Raw genomic sequence first — 12033 nt, 5'->3', positions numbered from 1 at the left:
CTTCGGTGTCATTCGGATCCAGTCCAAGGTACGAGTCGGCCCGTCCCTCCGCCTCGGCCTGGTCGGCAAGGTCGGACCGGCTCCTGCAGAACGCGGCCCCTTCGGCGGTCGCGGCTTCCGCCGCCGCCCTCGCCAGCGCGATTGGCGACCTAGAGAAGAAGACAGAATGAGCAGAAAAGAAACTAGACTAGCTCAAGAAAAAAACCTGAGCGCAAACAAGAGATGAAGCTTACCTTGCCAAGACCGGGACCGGGGTTGGCCTCCCGTGCCCGCCGCCGCGCTTCCTCTTGGCCGGCCTCCCGGCCCCAGCTGGGTCCGCCGTGCGCTTAGGGGCCCAGGGTCGCGGCGTGACGCTGTCTTTCCCATGCGGGCGGCTCGACGCCGCCCCATGCGAGGACCCGGCTCCGCCCGCGTCGCCGCCTCCCCCGCCCAACGCCGCTACAGCAACAACTGGCGTCAGCACCGGCCGTTCCATGCCGCGGTCAGCAATTCAAGACACAAGAAGAGAAACGTGAGACTTACCCGCGCGACGCCCAGCGCCGGCGTCGGACTCGGCCTCCTCCTCCCCGCCACAAGCCACGGGCTCCTCTGGCGCCACCGACTCCACCTGCGATGGAGCCCGGGCGTAAGGATGCCGAATCGCGTTCAGAAGTACCCCCCGCGTCGCGTCAGGACGGATGAGAAGGTGCACGGCAGCAAAGTGAGAAGACCAGACACTCACCTGCGGCGCCGGGTTCGACTGGCTGTACGGCGCCTTGCCGAACCGCCAGTCCTCCCCAAGGTTGGCCATGGAGATGTCGTTCACGCCGCGCGCGACATGCTCCGCGGACAGCCGCGTCGACCCCATGCGGTTGGGGTCTTGAAGGCCGACCATTTCGCCGATGAGGCAGGAGCGCCCCTGAAGCGGAAGGACCCGGCGCATGGTGAACGCGGCGAGGAGGTCGGTGCCGGTGAGCCCCTCCTGCGTCCTCATCACCGTCACTAGCTCGCAGAGATTAACGATCTCCTGCGACGGGCGCTTGGGCGAGTAGCCCCAGTTCGTCTTCGCCCGCGGCGGTGCGAGGGCGAAGGCCGGAAGATTGATGCGATCCGCTCCAAGGTTGCGGACGTAGAAGAAGGAGTTCTGCCACTTCTTGGCAGAGTCTTCCAGCGGGATCTTGGGGAAATCCACCCCCGACCGCTTCGAGATGACGGCGGCGCCGCAATCGGCGAACTCCCCGGCCGACGGGCCCTGCTGCTTCAAGGAGAAGAAGCGCGACCAGAGGTCGATCGTAGGCTCGACCCCCAGGTACCCCTCGCAGAGGGTGACGAAGCCGGAGAGCTGGACGATGGCGCCGGTGCCAAGATGATGCGGCTGGAGCCCGAAGAACTCCAGGAAAGCGCGGAAGAAGGTGCTCGCTGGCAGCCCGAACCTGCGTTCGAAGTGCGTGAGGAAGACCACGCGCTCCTGCCCCTCGGGCCGAGGCCTCTGCTCGCCGCGCGGCAGGCGGACGCCGACGTCCGTCTCCCGCGGCAGGCGGACGCCGACGCCCGTCTCCCGCGGCAGGCGCCACGTCGCCCGGAGTTGGGTGATGTCCTCGAAGGTGACGTTCGAGCCCATCCAGGAGCCCGATGGCAGAGACATGATCGAAGGAAGAAGAAGGAAGATGGATGGCGAAGGAGTTCTGCTCAGAGCAGCGGGCGCCGCAGTGCGGCTGTTGCGAAGAGCGGAGCGAGAGCAAACAGACAGGAGGGCGCGAGCGAGAATAATGTCCGCCGCCCCCTGCCCCCCCCGATTTATAACCCTCGGTTTGAACGTGGGGAAGTGGGGAAGTTGGATCGTCTGCATGCGCCCGTTCCACTACCCCGCAATAAGTGCGCGCGTACACGTGCAGTAACTGCCCGGGAAAGAGCAACCGGCCCCCGGACGTCTCAATAAATCCGCGCGCTTGGGCCGAGGGCGCGCGGCGGCGGGCCCCAGCCCGTCGCCCGGTCCCGTCACGTGCGTGGCCTGTCAGGCCCCTCCGGCTTCCGGGCACCACGTGGCGCCCGCGCAAAGCCCGAGGGATTGCCCCAAGATTCGGCGGACTTCTCGGTCCCCGCCATGACCGAGACGCCGCGATCCGGTTTCCGAGAAAAACGGCACACAGTGGGTATTGCCGGACCTGGCGCTCGCAGAATCCACCTTGCTTAAGGGGGAAACTGCGAAGGCCCACTCATCCGAAGACGGCGGACCTTCACAGCTTCGGGGACTACTGTCGGGGGATGGACCCCGGGCAGGCAACGGAACCCGGATCCTCTTCAAAAAACAACGGGGCTGGCACCGCCCCTCAATACCGGCGCGCGCTTGGCCGGGTCGCTCGACCCGGCCAAGCCCCCCAAGCCGGCTAGACTAGCCGACCCGGTAAGACACGTCGACTCGGCCCCAACAACTGGCGCTAGACAGCCGAACCTGGCACGGCCAAAGCCTTCTCACCAAGCCAGCGCCACCCATGGCGTGCTACGCAATCCAGCCGCGGGTCAACTCCCATCCCATCCAGGCCGTATGATGGGGACGGGACTTCAATCAATGATGACCGAGGCAACAGTGCCCCGCCCATGCCTCTGGTCAGCAGGAACGTGGCAACAGTGCCCCTCACCTACCCACTGACCAGGGCCGGCGTGGCAACAGTGCCCCCACCCTCACCACTGACGACAGCAAGCGGCAACCTGACGGAGAGCACTGTACGCGACTCGACTCGGCCACGCCCTGACAATCGACAAGACGGCGCACAGTCCCCTTAGGCTTGCGGGGCCCGCACCTAGGGGAACCCGGCGAACCACAAGCCCTTAGCGGGGCCCAGCCTGGGTCTCCGGACACCAACAACACGGACCCATTGACTTATAACATTACCATTGTACCCCCGAGGGGTTGGACTATAAAACCCCCGGGAGCCCACGATCATTCGAGAAGCGAAGCAGGAGGACTAGCCACAAAAACAGCAACACCGGAGAGAAGGGGCAGCCCAAGCCTTGGCCAGCTTCCTTCCTCCCTCATACAGCTCCAGGAGCAACATTGTACTATCGATCATCCAACTACACTCGGCAGGACTAGGGGTATTATCTCTCCGGAGAGCCCCGAACCTGGGTATGTCCGGCGTCCCGCGCCCGCTCATGCCAACCTCGCCTCTGGAGCCCACCAGCGCCCTCGAGCCTCCTCCTCTATTTAGCCATCCCTTGGCATCTGCCGTGCGCCCACCACGACAATAATTCTACATTATTTCCGATCAACAATATGTCATTCACATATACTTATCAGAAATGTTGTAGTGCTCCCACTCACTTCTTGTAAATACAGGCTTCACCGTAAGTCTGTATAAATCTATATGCTTTGATCAACTCATCAAAGCGTATATTCCAACTCCGAGATGCTTGCACCAGTCCATAGATGGATCGTTGGAGCTTGCATATTTTGTTAGCACCTTTATGATTGACAAAACCTTCTGGTTGCATCACATACAACTCTTCTTTAATAAATCCATTAAGGATTGCAGTTTTGTTTATCCATTTGCCAGATTTCATAAAATGCGGCAATTGCCAACATGATTCGGACAGACTTAAGCATAGATACAAGTGAGAAACTCTCATCGTAGTCAACACCTTGAACTTGTCGAAAACCTTTTGCGACAATTCTAGCTTTGTAGATAGTAACACTACTATCAACGTCCGTCTTCCTCTTGTAGATCCATTTAATCTCAATGTCTCACCAATCATCGGGCAAGTCAATCAAAGTCCATACTTTGTTCTCATACATGGATCATATCTCGGATTTCATGGCCTCTAGCCATTTCGCGGAATCTGGGCTCATCATCGCTTCCTCATAGTTCGTAGGTTTGTCATGATCTAGTAACATGACTTCCAGAACAGGACTACCATACCACTCTGGTGCGGATCTTACTCTAGTTGACCTACGAGGTTCGGTAGTAACTTGATCTGAAGTTTCATGATCATCATCATTAACTTCCTCACTAATTCGTGTAGGCATCACTGGAACTGATTTCAGTGATGAGCTACTTTCCAATTCGAGAGAAGGTACAATTACCTCATCAAGTTATACTTTCCTACCACTCACTTCTTTTGAGAGAAACTCCTTCTCTAGAAAGGATCCATTCTCAGCAACGAATGTCTTGCCTTCGGATCTGTGATAGAAGGTGTACCCAACTGTCTCCTTTGGGTATCCTATGAAGACACATTTCTTCGATTTGGGTTTGAGCTTATCAGGATGAAACTTTTTCACATAAGCATCGCAGTCCCAAACTTTAAGAAACGACAGCTTAGGTTTCTCGCCAAACCATAGTTCATACGGTGTCATCTCCACGGATTTAGATGGTGCCCTATTTAACGTGAATGTAGCTGTCTCTAATGCATAACCACAAAACGATAGTGGTAGATCGGTAAGAGACATCATAGATCGCACCATATCTAATAAAGTACGGTTACGACGTTCGGACACACCATTACACTGTGGTGTTCCAGGTGGCGTGAGTAGTGAAACTATTTCACATTGTTTTAACTGAAGGCCAAACTCGTTAACTCAAATATTCGTCTCCGCGATCAGATCGTAGAAACTTTATTTTCTTGTCGCGATGATTTTCCACTTCACTCTGAAATTCTTTGAACTTTCAAATGTTTCATACTTATGTTTCATCAAGTAGATATACCCATATCTGCACAAATCATCTGTGAAGGTCAGAAAATAATGATACCCGCCGCGAGCCTCAACACTCATCGGATCGCATACATTAGTATGTATTATTTCCAATAAGTCAGTTGCTTGCTCCATTTTTCCGGAGAACGGAGTTTTAGTCATCTTGCCCATAAGGCATGGTTCGCAAGCATCAAGTGATTCATAATCAAGTGATTCATAATCAAGTGATTCCAAAATCCCATCAGCATGGAGTTTCTTCATGCGCTTTACACCAATATGACCTAAACGGCAGTGCCACAAATAAGTTGCACTATCATTATTAACTTTGCATCTTTTGGCTTCAATATTATGAATATGTGTATCACTACGATCGAGATCCAACAAACCATTTTTGTTGGTGTGTATGACCATAGAAGGTTTTATTCATGTAAACAGAACAACAATTGTTCTCTAACTTAAATGAATAACCATATTGCAATAAACATGATCAAATCATATTCATGCTCAACGCAAACACCAATAACATTTATTTAGGTTCAACACTAATCCTGAAAGTATAGGGAGTGTGCGATGATGATCATATCAATCTTGGAACTACTTCCAACACACATCGTCACTTCACCCTTAACTAGTCTCTGTTTATTCTCCAACTCCCGTTTCGAGTTACTAATCTTAGCAACTGAACTAGTATCAAATACTGAGGGGTTGCTATAAACACTAGTAAAGTACACATCAATAACATGTATATCAAATATACCTTTGTTCACTTTGCCATCCTTCTTATCCGCCAAATACTTGGGGCAGTTCCGCTTCCAGTGACCAGTCTCTTTGCAATAGAAGCACTCAGTCTCAGGCTTAGGTCCAGACTTGGGTTTCTTCACTTGAGCAGCAACTTGCTTGCCGTTCTTCTTTGAAGTTCCCTTTCTTCCCTTTGCCCTTTTCTTGAAACTAGTGGTCTTGTCAACCATCAACACTTGATGCTTTTCTTGATTTCTACCTTCGTCGATTTCAGCATCACAAAGAGCTTGGGAATCGTTTCCTTTATCCCTTGCATATTATAGTTCATCACAAAGTTCTAGTAACTTGGTGATAGTGACTAGAGAACTTTGTCAATTACTATCTTATCTGGAAGATTAACTCCCATTTGATTCAAGCAATTGTAGTATTCAGACAGTTTGAGCACATGCTCACTGGTTGAGCTATTCTCCTCCATCTTTTTAGGCAAAGTACTGTCAGAGGTCTCATACCTCTCGACACGGGAATGAGTATGAAATACCAATTTCAACTCTTGGAACATCTCATATGCTCCATGGCGTTCAAAACGTCTTTAAAGCCCCGATTCTTAGCCGTAAAGCATGGTGCACTAAACTATCAAGTAGTCATCATACCGAGCTTTGCCAAACGTTCATAACGTCTGCATATGCTCCTGCAATAGGTACGTCACCTAGTGGTGCATCAAGGACATAATTCTTCTGTGCAGCAATGAGGATAATCCTCAGATCACGGATCCAATCCGCATCATTGCTACTAACATCTTTCAACTTATTTTTCTCTAGGAACATATCAAAATAAAACAGGGGAGCTAAACGCGAGCTATTGATCTACACATAGATATGCTAATACTACCAGGACTAAGTTCATGAAAATTAAAGCTCAATTAATCATATTACTTATGAACTCCCACTTAGATAGACATCCCTCTAATCATCTAAGTGATCACGTGATCCAAATCAACTAAACCATGTCCGATCATCACGTGAGATGGAGTAGTTTCAATGGTGAACATCACTATGTTGATCATATCTACTATATGATTCACGCTCGACCTTTCGGTCTCCGTGTTCCGAGGCCATATCTGTTATATGCTAGGCACGTCAAGTTTAACCTGAGTATTCCGCATGTGCAACTGTTTTGCACCCGTTGTATTTGAACGTAGAGCCTATCACACCCGATCATCACGTGGTGTCTCAGAACGAAGAACTTTCGCAACGGTGCATACTCAGGGAGAACACTTATACCTTGATAATTTAGTGAGAGATCATCTTATAATGCTACCGTCAATCAAAGCAAGATAAGATGCATAAAAGATAAACATCATATGCAATCAATATAAGTGATATGATATGGCCATCATCATCTTGTGCTGTGATCTCCATCTTCGAAGCACCGTCATGATCACCATCGTCACCGACGCGACACCTTGATCTCCATCGTAGCATCGTTGTCGTCTCGCCAATCTTATGCTTCTACGACTATCGCTACCGCTTAGTGATAAAGTAAAGCATTACAGGGCGATTGCATTGCATACAATAAAGCGACAACCATATGGCTCCTGCCAGTTGCCGATAACTCGGTTACAAAACATGATCATCTCATACAATAAAATTTAGCATCATGCCTTGACCATATCACATCACAACATGCCCTGCAAAAACAAGTTAGACGTCCTCTACTTTGTTTGTTGCAAGTTTTACGTGGCTGCTACGGGTTGAGCAAGAACCGTTCTTACCTACGCATCAAAACCACAACGATAGTTTGTCAAGTTAGTGCTGTTTTAACCTTCTCAAGGACCGGGCGTAGCCACACTCGGTTCAACTAAAGTTGGAGAAACTGACACCCGCCAGCCACCTGTGTGCAAAGCACGTCAGTAGAACCAGTCTCGCGTAAGCGTACGCGTAATGTCGGTCCGGGCCGCTTCATCCAACAATACCGCCGAACCAAAGTATGACATGCTGGTAAGCAGTATGACTTGTATCGCCCACAACTCACTTGTGTTCTACTCGTGCATATAACATCCACGCATAAAACCTGGCTCGGATGCCACTGTTAGGGAACGTAGTAATTTCAAAAAAATTCCTACGCACACGCAAGATCATGGTGATGCATAGCAACGAGAGGGGAGAGTGTTGTCCACGTACCCTCATAGACCGAAAGCGGAAGCGTTAGCACAACGCGGTTGATGTAGTCGTACGTCTTCACGATCCGACCGATCAAGTACCGAACGCACGGTACCTCCGAGTTCAGCACACGTTCAGCCCGATGACGTCCCTCGAACTCCGATCCAGCCGAGTGTTGAGGGAGAGTTTCGTCAGCACGACGGCGTGGTGACGATGATGATGTTCTACCGACGCAGGGCTTCGCCTAAGCACCGCTACGATATTATCAAGGTGGACTATAGTGGAGGGGGGCACAGCACACGGCTAAAATATCAATGATCAATTGTTGTCTCTTTGGGGTGCCCCCCTGCCCCCGTATATAAAGGAGCAAAGGGGGGAGAGGCGGCCGGCCAGGAGAGGGGCGCGCCAGGAGGAGTCCTACTCCCACCGGGAGTAGGACTCCCTCCCTTCCTTGTTGGATTAGGAGAAGGGGGAAAGAGGAGAGAGAGAGAGAGAGAGAGAGAGGAAGGAAAAGGGGGGCGCCGCCCCCCCTCCTTGTCCAATTCGGACTAGAGGGGGAGGGGGCGCGTGGCCTGCCCTAGCCGCCTCTCCTCTTCTCCACTAAGGCCCATGTAGGCCCATTAAACCCCCGGGGGGGGTACGGTAACCTCCCGGTACTCCTGTATATATCCGATAACCCCCGGAACCATTCCGGTGTACGAATATAGTCGTCCAATATATCAATCTTTATGTCTCGACCATTTCGAGATTCCTCGTCATGTCCGTGATCACATCTGGGACTCCGATCTACCTTCGGTACATCAAAACATATAAACTCATAATATAACTGCCATCGAAACTTTAAGCGTACGGACCCTACGGGTTTGAGAACTATGTAGACATGACCGAGACACGTTTCCGGCCAATAACCAATAGCGGAACCTGGATGCTCATATTAGCTCCCACATATTCTACGAAGATCTTTATCAGTCAAACCGCATAACAACATACATTGTTCCCTTTGTCATCGGTATGTTACTTGCCCGAGATTCGATCGTCGGTATCTCAATACCTAGTTCAATCTCGTTACCGGCAAGTCTCTTTACTCGTTCCGTAATACATCATCCCGCAACTAACTCATTAGTTGCAATGCTTGCAAGGCTTAAGTGATGTGCATTACCGAATGGGCCCAGAGATACCTCTCCGACAATCGGAGTGACAAATCCTAATCTCGAAATACGCCAACAAGTACCTTTGGAGACACCTGTAGAGCACCTTTATAATCACCCAGTTATGTTGTGACGTTTGGTAGCACACAAAGTGTTTCTCCGGTAAACGGGAGTTGCATAATCTCATAGTCATAGGCACATGTATAAGTCATGAAGAAAGCAATAGCAGAATACTAAACGATCGTGTGCTAAGCTAACGGAATGGTTCAATTCAATCACATCATTCTCCTAATGATGTGACCCCGTTAATCAAATGACAACTCATGTCAATGACTAGGAAACATAACCATCTTTGATCAACGAGCTAGTCAAGTAGAGGCATACTAGTGACACTCTGTTTGTCTATGTACTCACACATGTATTATGTTTCCGGTTAATACAATTCTAGCATGAATAATAAACATTTATCATGAAATAAGGAAATAAATAATAACTTTATTATTGCCTCTAGGGCATATTTCCTTCAGTTTCCAACAACATATCCAACATACAATGATTTCCAACAAGAAGTTTCCAACAACATATCCATATATACATACATATCCAAAAGAAGTTTCCAACAACATATCCATATATACATACATATCCAAAAGAAGTTTCCAACAAGTTTCCATAAACAAAAAGGAAGCACAAGGATAAGAGTACACTCCATCAATGCTAGCTTCCTCATCTAAAGCAAATCTGCAAATTGGGAAAGATGAAAGTTAGAAGAAGAAGAACAAGAAGAAGACTGGCTAGAAGAAAAAGAATAAAAGGAAGAAGAAAAAGAAGAAGAAGAAGAAGAAGAAGAAGAAGAAGAAGAATTTATCTTCTCTTTCTTTTTCTCCTCTCCTCTTCTTTATCTTCTTCTTCTTCTAAGTAAGCTAGGTAAAAATGCTAAGTGGTCATTTTAGAGCTAAGCTAGATAAATAGGTCATTTTGGAGCTAACCTAGGTAAAATGGATCATATTGGAGCTAACCTAGGTAAACTTGGTCATTTGGGAGCTAACCTAGGTAAACTTATGCCATTTTTTAGTTAACTAAGCATATTATGCCATTTTTGACAAAAGTAAGCTAAGTATAGGTCTTTCTTGAGCTAACCTAGGTAACTAAGCATATTAGAGCTAATTTAGCATTTTAGAGCTAACTTAGGGCTAACTTAGGTCATTTTGGAGCTAACTTAGGTAAAATTGATCATTTTGGAGCTACTTAGGCTTATTATGTCATTTTCGAGGAAAATAAGCTAACTATATGACATATATGAGGTTACCAAGATTGTTATGCCATTTCAAACCTAAGTAAGCTAATTATGCCATTTTTTACATAAGTAAGCCAAGTGTATGTCATTATTGAGCAAACCTAGGTAACTAAGCATATTAGAGATAACTTAGCATATTAGAGCTAACTTAGGTCATTTCGGAGGAAACAAAGCTAAGTATAGATCATTTTGGAGATCTGACATACCTGACATAGTTCACTCCTCCTTCTTCTCCTTCTCCTTCATCATCCTGATGCGCTTAGAGCGGCGAGGCAGTGGGATGTACTCTTCTACCACAATTGGCATGGTCATGTCGCCCGGCTGTGGGATCGCCGGCGCCAGCACCATCGCGAGGTCATTGTTAGGCACCACCACCATCGCGAGGCCATCTTCAGGTAGCACCATCGCTAGGTCATCGTCAGCCACCACCATCGCTTGGCCATCGTCAGCCACCACCATCGCTTGGCCATCGTCAGCCACCACCATCGCGAGGTCATCATCAGACAGAATAGGCTGCACCTCCTCATCACCACTCTGCTCCTCTTCTTCCCCACTCCATTCCGGATCATCCTCGCTGCTGCTGCTTTCGCTGTTGCAAGACTCGCTGCTGCTTTGGCTGTAGCCAGAGTCGCTGTCGCTGCTCCGATTGCCTGACCAAATGCAACAAAGTTTTTTTAACAATCAGTGTGAGACAAAACCAAATGGAGAGGAAGAAGAGGTAGAGCATACTGGCATCATCGTCGTCCTGGTAGCGCATGCGGCACATAGTCGTGTTGAACACCTTCACGGTGAGCATGGCGTCGCCGTCGTACCTGAAGACAAGGAAGTACTCGTGCGTCAGGTCGTAGGCACGGACGAACTGCTCCCAGCCACGACACAGGTACATGTGGTCGTTCCTGATCACCACCTCCATGTCCCAAAGACTGCGAAGCCCGTTGCCGGCCTGTCGCAGCTTCACATTCTTTGGCCGATGGCCGTCCAGCATCTTCATAAAAGTGTCAGGCAGCCTCTGCAACGTGGGTCAAGGAGTGATATAGCAAACAACAGAGTTATGATAAAGAGATGGGTGAAGGGGATATCTCTCCTTTTATATACCTGCCTCTTGGAGGAATTCTCACGTATGATCATGAAGAACTCGAAACTTTCCAAGTCGTACTCCGGTGTGGGCGAACGTAGCCTGCCGTGGCGGCCTCCCCCCATCTCTGATAAGCAGCAGAAGAGACCAATTTGTAGGTTAGTTGGCAATGGCAATTGGCACCCTTCAAAACTAGGGATTATTTAGACATGAAAGAAAACTGAAAATGTTGAAAAACAGAGCATAGTAATCTAAATAAATGTTGAAAAACTAGGGATTATTTAGACATGAAAGAAAACTGAAAATGTTGAAAAACAGAGCATAGTAATTGGCACCCCACAAGTATTAGTGCCATTAGAGGCAAGATGCAATATATACTGTAAGTGGCAATAGGCTTGGTATGCACGTTGCTCATGTTCAAATAACAGGGAGATAGGGCAAACAGAGCATAGTAACTGTTTGTTTTAGCTTTCACAGTTTCACATAATGCTAGGCTATCGTTTTTCTTTTTAAATCTGAAATTAGCCACAAGATTACATGGACATCAGATGTTTCCAGCAAGCCAATTTGAATGACAACCACAATGACCCCAAATGAGCTGAAGAATCAATCATCGTTCAAAATAACAGTAATAGAAGCACGTGGATCAAATCAATTTAACATTGCAGTTTCACAATCGATCACCCCTAGCTAGGGTTGGATTGGATTGGAAATTAACAATCAGTTACTAATCGATCACCCCTTTCAGTTTTCTTTCATGTCTAAAAAATCCCTAGTTAAATGTCGGCTAAACCTAAACAAACAGAAAGTAAACCTAAACCTAAACAGAGAGAGAGAGAGAGAGAGAGAAGAGGGAGGCAAGAGGGAGGGGTGGCGTACCTCGCTGTTGGGGACAGCCGGGGTCGGGATCGGAGGCAGAGGGGGTTGGGCGTCCTTCTCGGGGGAGGGGC

The sequence above is a fragment of the Triticum aestivum genome, chromosome 7D (assembly GCF_018294505.1).
Source record: "Triticum aestivum cultivar Chinese Spring chromosome 7D, IWGSC CS RefSeq v2.1, whole genome shotgun sequence".
Classification (NCBI taxonomy): domain Eukaryota; kingdom Viridiplantae; phylum Streptophyta; class Magnoliopsida; order Poales; family Poaceae; genus Triticum; species Triticum aestivum.
This window is presented reverse-complemented; position numbering follows the sequence as displayed.